This window comes from Macrosteles quadrilineatus, unplaced genomic scaffold (assembly GCF_028750875.1).
Source record: "Macrosteles quadrilineatus isolate MER2022 unplaced genomic scaffold, UCM_ALF_1.0 Scaffold_2__2_contigs__length_208266976, whole genome shotgun sequence".
Lineage (NCBI taxonomy): Eukaryota > Metazoa > Arthropoda > Insecta > Hemiptera > Cicadellidae > Macrosteles > Macrosteles quadrilineatus.
Genome location: NW_026542595.1, coordinates 70,796,727 through 70,811,397, shown reverse-complemented (window position 1 = coordinate 70,811,397; position 14,671 = coordinate 70,796,727). Strand labels below are relative to the sequence as shown.

At 34.6% G+C, this 14,671-nt stretch overlaps 1 protein-coding gene across 1 annotated transcript in view; it reads right to left on the bottom strand.

Annotated features, from left to right (window-relative positions):
* LOC128985086 (protein Fe65 homolog) overlaps positions 1-13,724 on the bottom strand; it is a 127,192-nt gene extending 113,468 nt beyond the window's left edge. Inside the window, exons 1-2 of the mRNA XM_054404464.1 lie at positions 13,503-13,724; positions 5,354-5,393 (exon numbers count right to left, since the gene is read on the bottom strand). The gene's annotated coding sequence lies outside the window, so the exon portion shown is untranslated. The remainder of the gene's footprint in view (positions 1-5,353; positions 5,394-13,502) is intronic.
* Between the last annotated feature and the right edge of the window lie 947 nt (positions 13,725-14,671).

The following is a 14,671-nucleotide window of genomic DNA, read 5'->3' as shown; positions in this document are numbered from 1 at the left end:
ATGTGTGATTGACCGCCATTTTTTGCAACAGTTTAGTGTTTAACCACCTTAAAATGTCGGTCAGCACAAAGGATTAAGTCTTTGTGTTCTCTACAACAATTTATACCTCTTCAATCCCGGTGCCGCTCTTATCACTCTTATCACTAGCGGTAACTAGACGGAACGGCGCGCCGCCGGCAGACATTTTAAAGTAGCCACCTATACCAGAGATAACCTAACTGGAGGTGAGTTTACGGAATTTATGTTAAAAAAATTATGGCCATTAATTCGTGAGCGGACCAATAATTTTGTATGCATGATTTATTGGAGCCTGAATTGTGATTCGTTCCTATGAGTTTAATTCAAAGTTACTGTGTTGATGATTCTTCACAAATAGTTTAGAAATAGATACAAATTAACAGTCGAAAACTACGGTGAACCATGTATAGATAGAATTTGGAAACATGATTTTATTAATAATTAACTGGAACTGGTAGAGTTATCGGGCTAACGAACACGTTTATATATATACAAGCTGCTATACCCGTGCTTTGCAACGGGAAGAAAATGTGACCTAGAGAGCTATTAAAGTGGTGCTGATGTGTGTTTTAAAATACAGCAACTTTATGATTTAGTTTGAAAATATAAACTGATTTAAAAGCGTAAACCTGCTTACTTTCAAACCCCTACTTTTGATGTTAATAATATTATATTAATCCCCTAAGAATATTATACCATACCTTAGTGTAGCAATAGCATAAATTATTGCTTCATATTGATGCTTTATGAATGACATTACCATTTTCTTCAATTTTATTCAAGCCTCTTCACATGTAGATTACTATATAAATACAAAAATGAAACTTTGAGCAATACTTTACAAAACGTATTCAACCTCACTTTAAAAGCAAACATAACCCTATTCAATCTACATAAAGTGTCACAAACATCTTATTCGAGTAAATAAACAAACACCAGTTCATTGTACTGACTAGCTGTTTCATTACGGTAACTAAATTAAATTAAATCATGTAAACATTGGAAGCATGCCAGGCGTAGCCCTTTGTAAATCAGCCTGTGGGGCAGAGCCCTTAGGAAATTCGTCCATATCAATACTTTTCGGCAATCGGCAAATCTACACACTCTAAGCTTCATTTTGATGTGCCATATGCCAATATTTTTATTTGGTAAATGACCTTAACCGTTTACATAAAATTTGATTGTATCACTTTAATTAATAGATTATGTATGTATGTAATTAAAACGGATGGTGTTTTTGACCTCTGAGGACATCAAAACAAAAATTTAAATCGTTCCCGGGTCTAGGATTTTGAGACCTTCGGTAATAGCTTTTTCCCTATATGGTAAATTTGCTAATAGTAATGTCACATCTACTAGCCAATCGCTGAAACTGATTACTAGTCTCCCATCGGGCCTGTACTGGTGGAAGGATGCCTACCTGCTGTTTCTTGGTTTACACACAATTCCTTAGCAGTGTATTAGGTTCTAAATCAAAAACTGTGGACTTGATTCTTTCATTTTCGCAAAACAAAATGACTTAATCCATAGTAATTCTATTTTGGGAAAATTAAAGATCAAAAGTTAAATTGAGTCAAACAGTAAGACATTTTCACATTTGGTTTTTGCTGAAGACACTATAATTGAATAATCACGTGTCCCTGCCACAGGTTTGTGCAATGTGAGGAAACGTAAGGGTGGTAGATGGGGGAGGGAATTGGAGAACAATAAAAGGAGAGCATTGTAAGAGCAGGTGGCTGGCTCATACAAGTTTAAAATTTCATTTGGTCCAACGCCAAAGGTAAGAGAACATCATTGCTCTTGAGGAGCGGCATTGGTCGATACAACCGACTACAATTCACTGCCTCTCTATTAAGTGGTCTAAATCTTCATTACTTCAACTAAATAAATGTTTAATTTATTTGTCCTGACTTGATCAAGCTATATATTATGCCATTTTTATTATTTAACTGAACCAAATTTCACCTCTACGGTTGAATCATATGGAGAAGCTAGATTACGTAAAGAAAAAACCATGATATAATACATAGCTAGTAAAGATGATACACAAAGAACAACAAAATCAAAACTCAACAAACCAAAAGAAGAAAAGAAAAAACTCATAAGAGCTCCATATGTGATGAATAAATGTTAATAGATAAACAATTAAGAAACCAGTTGATGGATCTAATTGGAAAACTACGAAACATGTAAGAACTAAAACGTATTTAAAATACCCCCGCCGTAGCAAACCTGCAGACTAAGCGAATTTCCATTTGCCTGATTGGATTTAGACTAAAATGTCTCCTTAAAAATATCACATTTATTCCCTATTTAAATAGAATCAGTTTAACACATACTTAGGTTTACTGCAACAGGGAGGGTAAAAGTGTTTTTTTTTTAAGTAAAATGTTAATAGTTAGTAAGAAATAAAAACATTTTCCAAATTTGGGCAAAATATGTTAATAAACAAGCACACTACAACGGTTTACTTATTCTCCATAAGAATAACATGGGAATTTTAAATTAACAATTTTTTGGAATTTTCTCCGTAACCATTAGGCGCATTATAACGCTTCAATATACTAAATTATTTGTTTTTTTAAGCTCTACAAAATGGTTTGGAAAGAAATTTCAAAATTTTATGTTTTTTGGGTCAAAAATAGGAAAAACCCCCATAAACCCCTGTTCCCATGGTCCGATCATGCTGGTTCGCGAACTCGTTCGAATAAACGTAGGTTCACACGTTTGTACCAAATTTCATCAAAATCGGATCATTTTTGCTCGAGTTATCGCGCTAACGGACACACATATATATATATATATGAATTTGAACGGATGGTGTTTTTGGCCTCTAGGGACCTCAAAACGAAAAAAAAAATCGGTCCCGGGTCCAGGTCTTACCATGAGTACTACGGTAATAGCTTATTCCCTATATAGGAAATTCGCTAAAATCAGAAATCTACAAAATTTTGAATGATTGCTCTAAATGTTGTATTGGTTAAAAGGAAAATTTCTCGTCACTTCAAAGAACATACTATTCAAGCAGTGAAATTGAAACAAAAAAATCAATATCTACCTTTAAAATAGCAACATATAGCCAGAAAACAGCCCCTGCATTTGAGGGATTGTATCATGTGTTGGTCAGATCTGGTGAGCAGCTCAGGAGGAGGCCACCTGGCTGTGGCAGAGCTATAGTAGAGATCCGTCTAAAATGGTGTCAAATAAAGAGAAGTTTTCGTGATGGGTGGATTCTTTGTCAATTGCACCTCGAATCAGGTATTTTGCTACTTTTGAGTATGCTTACTGAGTGTGTATTTGGAGAGAACTTGTTTCAAAGTAAATTTATATTTGAGTTCATAAGATGAAGAAAAATGTAATAAAATTAAAGCATAATTTAAATTAATAGGAATAATTCATTCCGGTATGTTTTTTTCCTTCGTGATGCTTATAACATATAACAGAAGCTAGATTACGTAAAGAAAAAACCATGATATAATACATAGCTAGTAAAGATGATACACAAAGAACAACAAAATCAAAACTCAACAAACCAAAAGAAGAAAAGAAAAAACTCATAAGAGCTCCATATGATGACCCACTCCTGATATTCTGTTTGATACATTATTCATAGCAGAATATCTGACATTGCTGAGATACAAAGCTTCTACTTGGGGATCAAATAACTCTACAAGATGGAAATACAATGAATGGTATAACAATATATTATAACAACCTAAGAATAACATTAATAGGAATAGTCTGTGGAGTTGAAAGACTTATTTTCTCTCATTACTAGTGAGAAGAAGTCGTTCACAAAAACGTATGTAGGGAAAGTCACAGAATATGTTAAAATAAAAAACAAATACTGTAGAATAGTTAACTGAAACCATAAAGATGACGTCCAGTAGTTAAAGTATACCAAACTAAGAAGTTTTTAGATAGCTCAGGTACAGGTCGGTGCACATGTTACAACTCTCAACTGAGAGGTGAAATGTAGAACACAACTTGGTGACTTGTGATAGTCCCTAGTGTCTATGTCAAGTGAACAGTATATTACTGCAAGAGCAAAGGTATTTGGAAACAAATAATACATGTTACAAATCAAACCAACCCTTCTGCAACGTTGAACTAAATACCCACGCCGCAGCAAACCTGCAGACTTAGCGAATTTCCATTTGCCTGATTGGATTTAAACTAAAATGTCTCCTTAAAAATATCACATTTATTCCCTATTTAAACAGAATTAGTTTACCCACTTAGGTTTGCTGCAACAGGGAGGGTAAAAAAGTTTTTTTTAAATGTAAAATGTTAAAAGGTACTGTGGTTTAGTAAGAAATTAATGTATTTTCCAAATTTGATCAAAATATGTTCATAAACAAGCAAACTACAACAGTTGACTTATCCTCCATAAGATTAACATGGGAATTTTAAAATTACAATTTTTATGAATTTTCTCCGTAACAATTAGGCGCATAATAACGCTTCAATATACTAAATTATTTGTTTTTCTAGGCTCTACAAAATGGTTTAAAAATAAATTGTGAAATTTTGTGTTTTTAGGGTCAAAAATGGGAAAAACCTATTTTTACCCCATAAAACCCCCCATAAACCCCCGTTCCCATAGTCCGATCATGCTGGTTCGCGAACTCATTCAAGTTTATCCCGCCTTACACCTTCAAACCAAATTACTCAAGTTATCGTGCGAATGGACACACATATATATATATAGATATATAAAAATTTGAACGAATGGTGTTTTTGGCCTCTGGGGACATCAAAATGAAAAAGTAAATCGGTCCCGGGCCTAGGTCTTACCATGAGACCTACGGTAATAGCTACTTCCCTATAGGGGAATTCGCTAAAATTATGCGTTTATAATACAATAACAAAGGTGCATTCTTACATAAATGTTCAACAAACGATAATCTAGACAAACTGTATTGTAAAAGTAAATCTAGATTTTAAAATTTTTTAAAGATATACATTTAATAATTGCATTCAATATTGGATTATTTTGAATTTGATTATAGATGTAATGTAACCTTTAATTTTCACTCATTTAAAACTAGTTGTCGAAAATAAGACCACAATTAAGACCTGCAAGTCAAGTTACTACTGTATTGCAGGTTAACACATTTTACCAAGCTAACATGTTGCTTTCCAAATTCCATATGCATTTTACAAACTAACTTTATGAACTTACTAATGATAAAAATATCGTTGATTTGTTAAAACTTTGAATCTACAAATTGATAACACTATGCATATGTCCCCTTACAATTTACAACATTTGCTACCTGATAACAGTACTGATATGATATTGAAACTCTTCTAAGGGTAATTTAAAACTTACCTAAATCACACGGAGGAACAAAACCATGTCGTCAAGTAACCTGTAAAAAAATCATGTTCACTTTATCTATTCAATAAATTCAATCGTTACGAAATAAATAATAAATCAATCTGATTCTGGATATAAAAAGTAATGAAGAGAAGAGGGATTGATGCAGTACGCTACCTACGACCCACTCCTGATATTCTGTTTGATACATTATTCATAGGAGAATATCTGACATTGCTGAGATACAAAGCTTCTACTTGGGGATCAAATAACTCTACAAGCTGGAAATAAAATAAATGGTATAACAATATATTTCTGCAATAGAATACTTTGATTTGAGGTATTAAGGATGATACTTTGTATACAGCACTTGGATAATTCAGTAATATATTCCGTTCAACGTAGATAAATTACTGGCTGATACAAGGCAAATCGCTCCTTGGTGCAACCTGCGTCAGTCTGTTGGCCAAGCTTACTTCAATGTTTTTATGGGTTAATGATGACAAAGACATTTATCAGATGTTAGAGACAGTCTTCAATTTGATGTTTGGATTTGATACTGGGTCGTATTACCCAAAACTAGCAATACTTAAATCACCGATTGGGCTAGAGGTGGACAAGGTAAACAACCTTTATACATTTCAACATTTTTGGCATTTTTTTGTGGTAACATTTTTTTTTATATAGGTTTAAACACAACACCCTGGGCCACTGTAGTAATGGGTACAAGAGGTTTTAGGTTTGTTGGGGACTCATGAAAGAGACGAATTCCTCACAAAGAAGGGGGGGAGGGGACGCAAATATCTCTTGGGCCCATAGTGAGCCACATTCAAAACTGCGGGTCTGCCAAGCCACTCTTTAATTTACTAGTTCTAAACTTTTCTCGCACAATGAAGCACATACTAGACACATTTTCAGTATTTTTTTTACGTACCGTAATGCCTTAGACAAATAGGACAAATATTTATATCACTATGGTACTATGGTAATGCCTACATAAATAGTTGTATGAGAAAGGTTGATCATATTATTCTGACATTGACATCTGATACATTGGTTGCTGAAGTAAGAAGTATTTTAACTTAAGTTGGTATTTCAGGGAGGTAACACCGGATACAAGTATTAATGTTTAAACAATGAGGATAAAATATGGTTTTATAACAACACCAATATAATAGGACTGATGGTTCAAGTCAATAATTATACACGACAATTATTTATTTAACTTTCAATATTTCTATAAAATAAATTATTGCAGCTTTCAGCAGTTAAAGACGTATAGCGATGTTTAATCTGAATGAAATAATATCACCACAAAACTAATTCTTTAATTATTTGTAAATTTTAGATCATTGGGTTTGAAACTGATCCACAAATTAAGTCATTAAATGTATAACGTTACAAAATCATTACCCAAATAAAACTACTGTTGTAAACAAAAATATTTAAGGAATAAAAATTATGTCAATTTAAATTTATGTACAGGTGCAGTTTATGTCATTTTTTAAATTATTTTTTTCTTGATCTACCAAACTATCAAAAGACTTGCATTACTGTAAAGAATTTAGATTCCAGAGTTGAGTGGTTAAATTTTATATACAGTCTGAACAATTCCAAAGATGAATGATAATACATCTCAAAATGTTTGATAACATGCAAATAAACTAGACATTTCCTAAAACCCAAACGACATAAAAACTGAATCTAAGAGGTTGGTTGCTGTTTGCTAGACTATTGATTGGTAGAGAGGTCCGTGTAAGACTTGGTGATTTGTATTCCAGACTGTTTCAACCTACTAATTACGTTCTTAGCAGACTTCGCAGCTCTTTAATGTGAGCTTCGTCTTTCAACTTGCTCTCTACATCTGTACGACATCAGCTCCTTACCCCTCCTACTCCTTCGCAAACATTGGAAGCTTTTACACTATATTAAATAGTAGGTCAGCTGTCAAGCGCCCCTGGGCTGTGTGACCCTGTGCATCCTGTTTTCCTAATTTATTACTTAAGTTTTTAACCATACAATATGCAAGGTATAAAATATGAACTGATTAATTTATATACACTCGAAATTATTATGGATATAATAGTTAATCAGTGTTAATCTTAACTTAAACTCTTAACAAAATGTGCAGTAGGAGTTTTGTTTGTTTTATTTGAAGTTTTGTTTGAACTACAATCAATGGTCTTTGGGACCCAAAGTGGAAAAAAAGAAAACTAATAAATTGATTAAAAGTAAACAACTGCCTCAAAAATACATATAGAAATGCTATACAGTGTGTAAATTAAGTCTTGAAACAAAAGTGTATTTTTTAAACCAAAATAGATATAGATATTCTGTTTGTGGCGTTGATTGTTAACAAAGGTTCCGTAATTTTTTACATAAAAAATATTTGTTCACCCCGTGGTAAAATGTTGTTAAATACGAGGTGGATATCTCATCCCTAGGCAAAATGGCAGGTATTCCAAAATTTGATTTACTGTATGTTAAAAAGCACCAATTTCACAAATAATATGGAAATTAATCTGTAGTTTTAATACCGAAATAGATAGAAATATTCTTTCTGTGGAATTGATTCTTAACATAGGTTCTGCAATTTTTTACAACAACAATATTTTTTAACCCGTTTAAAGGGTTAAAGGGTTAAAGGGGGTGGGGATGACTTATTTTTTTAATAACAACCTCTATTGAGTGACCACTCATTTTGCAGGGTTAGATATTTCACCCCTAGCATAAATGGCGGGTATTACAACATTTTATTTATGTGAAAAAGCACCCATTTCGGAATACCCGCCACTTTGGTTAGGGGTGAGATATTCACCCCGGATTTGCGTCATTGTGTTTCTTTTTCTTTTGACAAACCCTTCAAAATGAGGGGTCACTCAATAGGGGTTGCTATTTGAAAAAATAAGTCACCCCCTACCCCTCTACCCTGTTGGGGGGCTTACAAATATTTTTGATGTAAAAAATTTTGGAACTTTTGTTAACAATTATTGCAAAAAAAAGAATATTTCTATCTATTTCGGTTTAAAAAATACAGATTTGTTTCAAGACTTATTTTACACACTGTATACTAGGTGAAACCTGTTGAAATTGCCGGTTACTCTTGAGGTTTTACGCAAATTCAGCTAACAGCGATAGATAGAGTGAAGTTATTAAAATACTAGCAAACCTGGCGCACATAATCGTGCGCAATCTAGACATGGGAGAAGAAGGATATGTATTGATATTTTTTATTTGGCGCTTTCTGGTTTCTTGGTTTTGTTGTTAAAGGTTTAGATGGTAAAAGGCCTAATTAAGTTCGCAGATTACACTATATCTGCAACCTTATCTAAGTATATATGTGTTTATTGTCTTTGCAGTTTTTTGTTGTTATTGTTGTGAAAGTCAGTAAAAGATTCTCTTTTGATTAAATCTATGATAACCTAAATGATAAACCAAACCCCCTCGTTACCACCACCACCTCTGGCTTAATTCTGGGACTTATTTTCCAGGCCGATTCCCCATGAAAAATCTTCTTTCTTCTCAGACTTCGGCCACTTTCAATCCTTGTTTGAACATACTATGTGTCCAAAAATGGCTCCTTTCCTCCCACCACCCTGAGCGATAGGGATCATTGTACTTCCTCTTCCACCAAGTTATATCTCCACAAATTTGCCTTGAGATTTTCCATGCCCTGTGACAAACTTCCTTCAATAATGAATGGCCCATCTACCAGTCAATAATTGTTACAGTATCCTTCTGATGTTTGGCATATATCCAAACATTTCCCTTTCTTTCTCATCTGCTCCCAGCCCATTTGCCACTCATATAATGTCTCCTCTCTTCTGGCACTCTTGCTTTCCGAAGTAGTCCTACCCACGGCCTTGCTTTCCAATATCCTAATCCTTTCTTCAAGGAGCAGGTTGAGTGGTATGGCTCTGGTCAAAAACCTAATCGTATCATGCAATACTGTGATGTATAATTTCCCTACTTTTAACAAAACTCTTCTTTGCATACTCAAAAGTTTCCTTTTCAATCTTATCTTCTTAGGATCCTTACCCCAGAACTCGCATCCGGAAAGCATTGCTGGCTCAACATACATTGTACAGCATCATCAAATGCTTCCCAGTCAAGCCTCTATTGGCTCTGGCCTGTCTTGCTAATTTCGCGAAGACTCACTTTTATTGCACATTTCCTCCACATGATTTTCAAAAGTCATTCGTTTACCTACAGTCACTCCTCAAGCCTGACAACAAATCAAAATTCCTGTTTAGCACAACAATGGCATTTTGCAAAATTTATAGGACCCGCCTATCCTACTTCACTTACATACCTTCCGATATGTTCATTCTTTTCCGAGATGAAAAACATGTTTGAAACTAGTTAAATATCAATAACCATTGATCATTATTCTTGTGAAACTAATCATAAATATCATACAGAAGAATGCAGGTGCCATCCCTTACAATAGATAAAGTTGGATAAAAAATTATTGGTCCTAAGATATTGATATTCTCCACTCATTAAATAATACTAGGGGTCGTCCAGTGGTCGAAAACTAAACCAAAAATATGTAATGTTCAGATTTCTCTATTTTCACCCCAGGCTATAAATAAAACATGTGATTCAAATTTCTTTCATTTGTTTTGATTTCCTGTTTACATTTCGTTGTTATTTCATCACCAGAATGGCAACCCATAAGGCCCATGTTAATTTTTTTCAAATTTTAAATTAATTTGTGTGCTTATTTTTTAGTTTTATTTTAATTTATAAAGGGATTCTATTCTGCACATCTACAGGAAAATATCTTTCTAACAGTAGCCTATGCGTAGATTTTATCGAAGTATATGGTTTTATACAACACAACTGGAACACCGGGTAGATAGGAGACGTGGGATGAAAAGCGTGCCGTTTTGGCAACCTTCGCCCACCACTATGAGGGACCCATCGCATATATGTCAGTTCCTCAAGCCGAATAACTCGAAAACCGTTGATTTTACAAACATTTTATATAGCCGCCATTTTGTTTTATGAATTTGAAAAATCGTCACAATTTTTTGGTAGCTTTGTCTAGTTGTCATAAACGTTTGTGCAAAGTTTCCATTTCGTATGTTTAACCATTCTTTAGAAAAAAATTAATAACTGAAAAAAACAAAATGGCAGCTGTGTGAGTAACTAAGGACTTCCGGACAATTTAAATATGATATTTAGGTATGTTTCTTACCCAGGAGCAATGCCCTAAAATATTGGTAGAGAGTTCCGGGACACCCTGTAATATACAGGGACAGGGACTGGTAAAGTTAGTTGGATACAATTTTTTTAATAAGGGAAAAAGGTTTTAATTATCTAGGTAGCCGAGTTATAGTGCTTGCCTTCAAATCTGAAGGTCGCTGGTTCGATTCCAAGCGAGATCGTTTCCAGACACAGATGCCATTTTGTAATTGGATTATGAATTAGTTTATGCTACCAAAAAGGAAGGTAGACGTTCCATAGTAACAAGACCAGGGTTTGGACTGTTCACTTTTAAAAGTAAAAAATTCCATTGGCATATAAACACACAAAAATAAATAATAAAATACAAACAGAACGATCATATTAGCCCAAGTTTCTGCAAATGCAAGGAAGGGTATCTTCAGCTCCTAGCCTAAACTTATCTGGAGAAGAAGAATTGGGTATTTTTCTGTTGGACCTTTGACTATTTGTGGGCAACCGACATGCTGATCTAAATTAGGTACTGATTTCTTTCTAATACACAAACTTTTTACCGATTCAAACTAATGGAATGACTTATTGTGAACTATAGCAACTGTTATGACCCATAAAGTTGGCCAGCAACAAACAATAAGGTAGAAAATAGAGTTTTAGTCACTAGCGCATTCTGTGACTGGCTCACTCAACTATGTTCTTTTTTAACAAAAAGTTGGCTACAGATGGTCCATATAGATAGAACGTCTACTTCAGTATCCAAGCAATAGTCAATGGCAGGGACATATTTCCGAATAGGCGGACTAGGGCGGCAAATTTTAGGGGCGGCAAAATTTTGAGGGTAAAAAAAACTGAGGTTTTAATCTAAAAAAATGTTTAGCAAATAATTCTGGGAACGGCAAAACAGCCATTTGAAATATTGAATATTGAATTTTGCATTCAAATCAAACAAACGTCAATAGTTTATTACCGCGGGAGCGGGTTGCCGAGCCGGCCGCTATGTACGTATGTAGTGGCAAACGAAGAAAACACTCCTCTCTGTTTACTTCATACGCCACTACGCAGCGGTAGCGATTGCTGAAAAATTCTTTTAGGCTTCTAGGTTAAAATCAAGAAGGAAAGTGTGAACAAATAATACTTAGGCCTACTACTGTACCAAAGTTAACTAATTTAAAATTGTATATTATTCTTTCAGTAAAAGTACGTAATTTTTTCTTTGCAATTCATGTGTTTTTTTGTAAATAAAAATTGTATAGTTAAAAACATAGGTATTTCTTTCATTTCAAATCAAAGCAAATCAATAGCACGTCTCTCAAGTCACAGAAAACATACTAATCTTACAGTACGTTTTCTGTGCTCAAATGGATCTGACTAAAAGTGTTCAATGAAAATCGTTATAAGAACCATTGTATACGACAATTTTGTGTGCCGTTTCACGCCGCAAAATGGGAATGTAAAAATACTTATTCGATAAAAAAAAGTTGCATTCTGTGTATGCCTATCCAGTGTGAATATTTTGCTTAAAAACGGCACAAAAATGTCCGTTAAAAGGGGTAAAAAAAGTTATTGAATTTGTTGATGCAGCTTGCAATATTACCGATTATTTTTCTACAAAATCAGCTGACAGGGCATGTATTGGCCATTGGGGTGATATTAGTGAGGTCAGGGAGTGTGCTGAAAAGTGGGAGGGGGGGGGGGGCGGCAAACTTTGTTGCCTAGAGGCGGCAGATACTTAAATACATCCCTGGTCAATGGTTGGGCACAGTCATCAAGGAGTAAGTTAGCAAACAATATTCATCTGCATCACCTGAACTTTTGTTTAGCAGTGAATGTACCTAGGCCTAATTAATTCTGTAGGCCTACAAGCTTTAATTTTAATTAAGTTTATATTGAAAATGACATGTGAAAATACGGCTATATTATTCTCTGCTAGGAAAAATAAGATGTGAAATTTAACTTAGACTTGAAAAAAGTAGCAGGTGAAATAAGGGTTTGTTTGAGCATGGTTCCGGTTAACATTTACATCAGTAGGCTATTGGTTATCTGCAGTTCTCGGTTGAGTTTTATAAAAGCCAGAAAGTAAATCTTCAATAGGGCCTAATAAATTTAGCATTTGTCATGCAATTGCAAAGTTTAACCCAAGAGACATGGCAAAGGCATCGCCAATGGAACTGGTTTGAAAATTACCGTACTTGACTGTATGTAAATCAGTATTGAGTGGAGATTATAACCTTATTATTACCTTAATAGGTACCTTATTCGTTGACCCATCGTATGATGGGAATAGGCTGTGTCTGCGTAAAAACTACTCATTTTAATTCCCGCACATATGTATATGACTCACAAGTTTAAAAAAAAGTAAAAAAACATAATTTAGTACTCATGGCGGTCGGTATGTTACTAATTCAGCTCATCCAAACTACCTTCCAGGAATTCCTTTATTGAGAAGTAGGAATTTTTACAGAAGAAATTTCCTGTGGTGGTTTTAAACTTTCTGCTGGCGAGGGTCTTAGTGGCAGCTGGGAGTTTGTTGAAGAAACGGATGGCGCTTCCAGGGAATAAGTCCCGATTTCTACTGAGGCGAGTGCGAGGTACATCGAGTTGATTTCTGCCTCTTGTATTATTGTTGTTGTGAAAGTCAGCCCTGGCCACCAGGCCCAGTTCATTGTTCTTGATTTCCTGCATGCATGCCCATATTATGTTGTGGCTATAGATGGTCAGGATGCCCAGGTTTTTGAAGATGGGTTTTCTATGCTCATGGCGATTGCTGCTAGTTATAATGGGTTGTGTCAAGACCACCAGCAAATTTAGATCCCTTCAGTTTTTCTCCTTATGAATCTATTTTAAGGACTAAAAAGGACCTACCTACCTATGTGTGATGGCATAAACAAAGTAGACATACCTAGCCTAGGCTTACGCTGAAAACGTAACTCTTAGAACCTCCAAAGCCTGTTGACACTTAACAAAGAAAACTTACCTGAAGAAGAGTTTAAATAGGCCTACTGAAAATGATGTAGGCCTATAGGTTGTTTTAAAGTTTGTTGAAATATTCCAAGTTGCTTTGTTGAGATTAAGTTAATAAAACTGTATTTTAACTCTAACCTTGCAGTAAAACAACTACAACACTACCACAGAGCACGAGCACGGGATAGTCTAGTTCAAATTTCAAAGGAGATATTTAATACTTAAAGAAACTGGCGATCGTGCAGAAATTGACACCGACACCTCTAATCCTAATGTAAACATAAACAATAATTTATAAACATATGTTCTCCAAGAAATAATAAAGGTAAGGATTAAACTTTTTTCTTGTTAATCTGGTGACCATTTTGTAGCTTATACATGGTTCATAAAGCCTTAATATTCGGTAGAATTTTGCTCATCCTCGTGCTTTGGGTTGGGCCTCGGGAGTCGGGAGAGGGATGTCAATCTAGGTTTTATATCTCGGCGCTATTTTACACAATATTCCCACAGAGTCGATAGCCAATTGTGACGAAACCCCCATTGTCATTCCACTTAAAGTTGACACTTCTATATCTTTATTGTTCATGGTTTTTTTAAGGATCCCATAATTATCATGATTGACCATCCAAATTAACTTTTACTAAAACTTTGCTAAAACGTTTCATATTTATTTCCTAATTTAATAGCATTATATTTAACGAGTACTTGGTTTGCTGCTACGGGGGCAGGCAGAGTTTATTTTTCTCTACCAAAGGCAAAGGTTAATAAGACCTTTAAATTGAAATTATGCCGATAAAATACTGTATAACAGTTTTCTTTTAGCGAATTTCCCTATAGGGAAGTAGTTAATTGTTACCACCGTAGGCACAGACAATAATACTGTAATACTGTAATATACAATATAATACCGGTACTGGTTTCCGTAGTCTGTGCCGTAGGTCTCCTGGTAACACCTAGGCCCGAGACCGATTAGTTTTTTTTCATTTTTATGTCCCCAGAGGGCAGAGGCCGAAATAGTTATTTGTGCTACTAGTGAGCAAAGTGAGCAATTGCACTCGAGTTACACATTATATTTTTCCTACAGTTACCATAAAACCAATAAATTGGTAAAGAAACGTGACACATTTTTACACAGAAGTGAACTTTTAATATGATATTTTATGCTGTGACAATAACAACAGT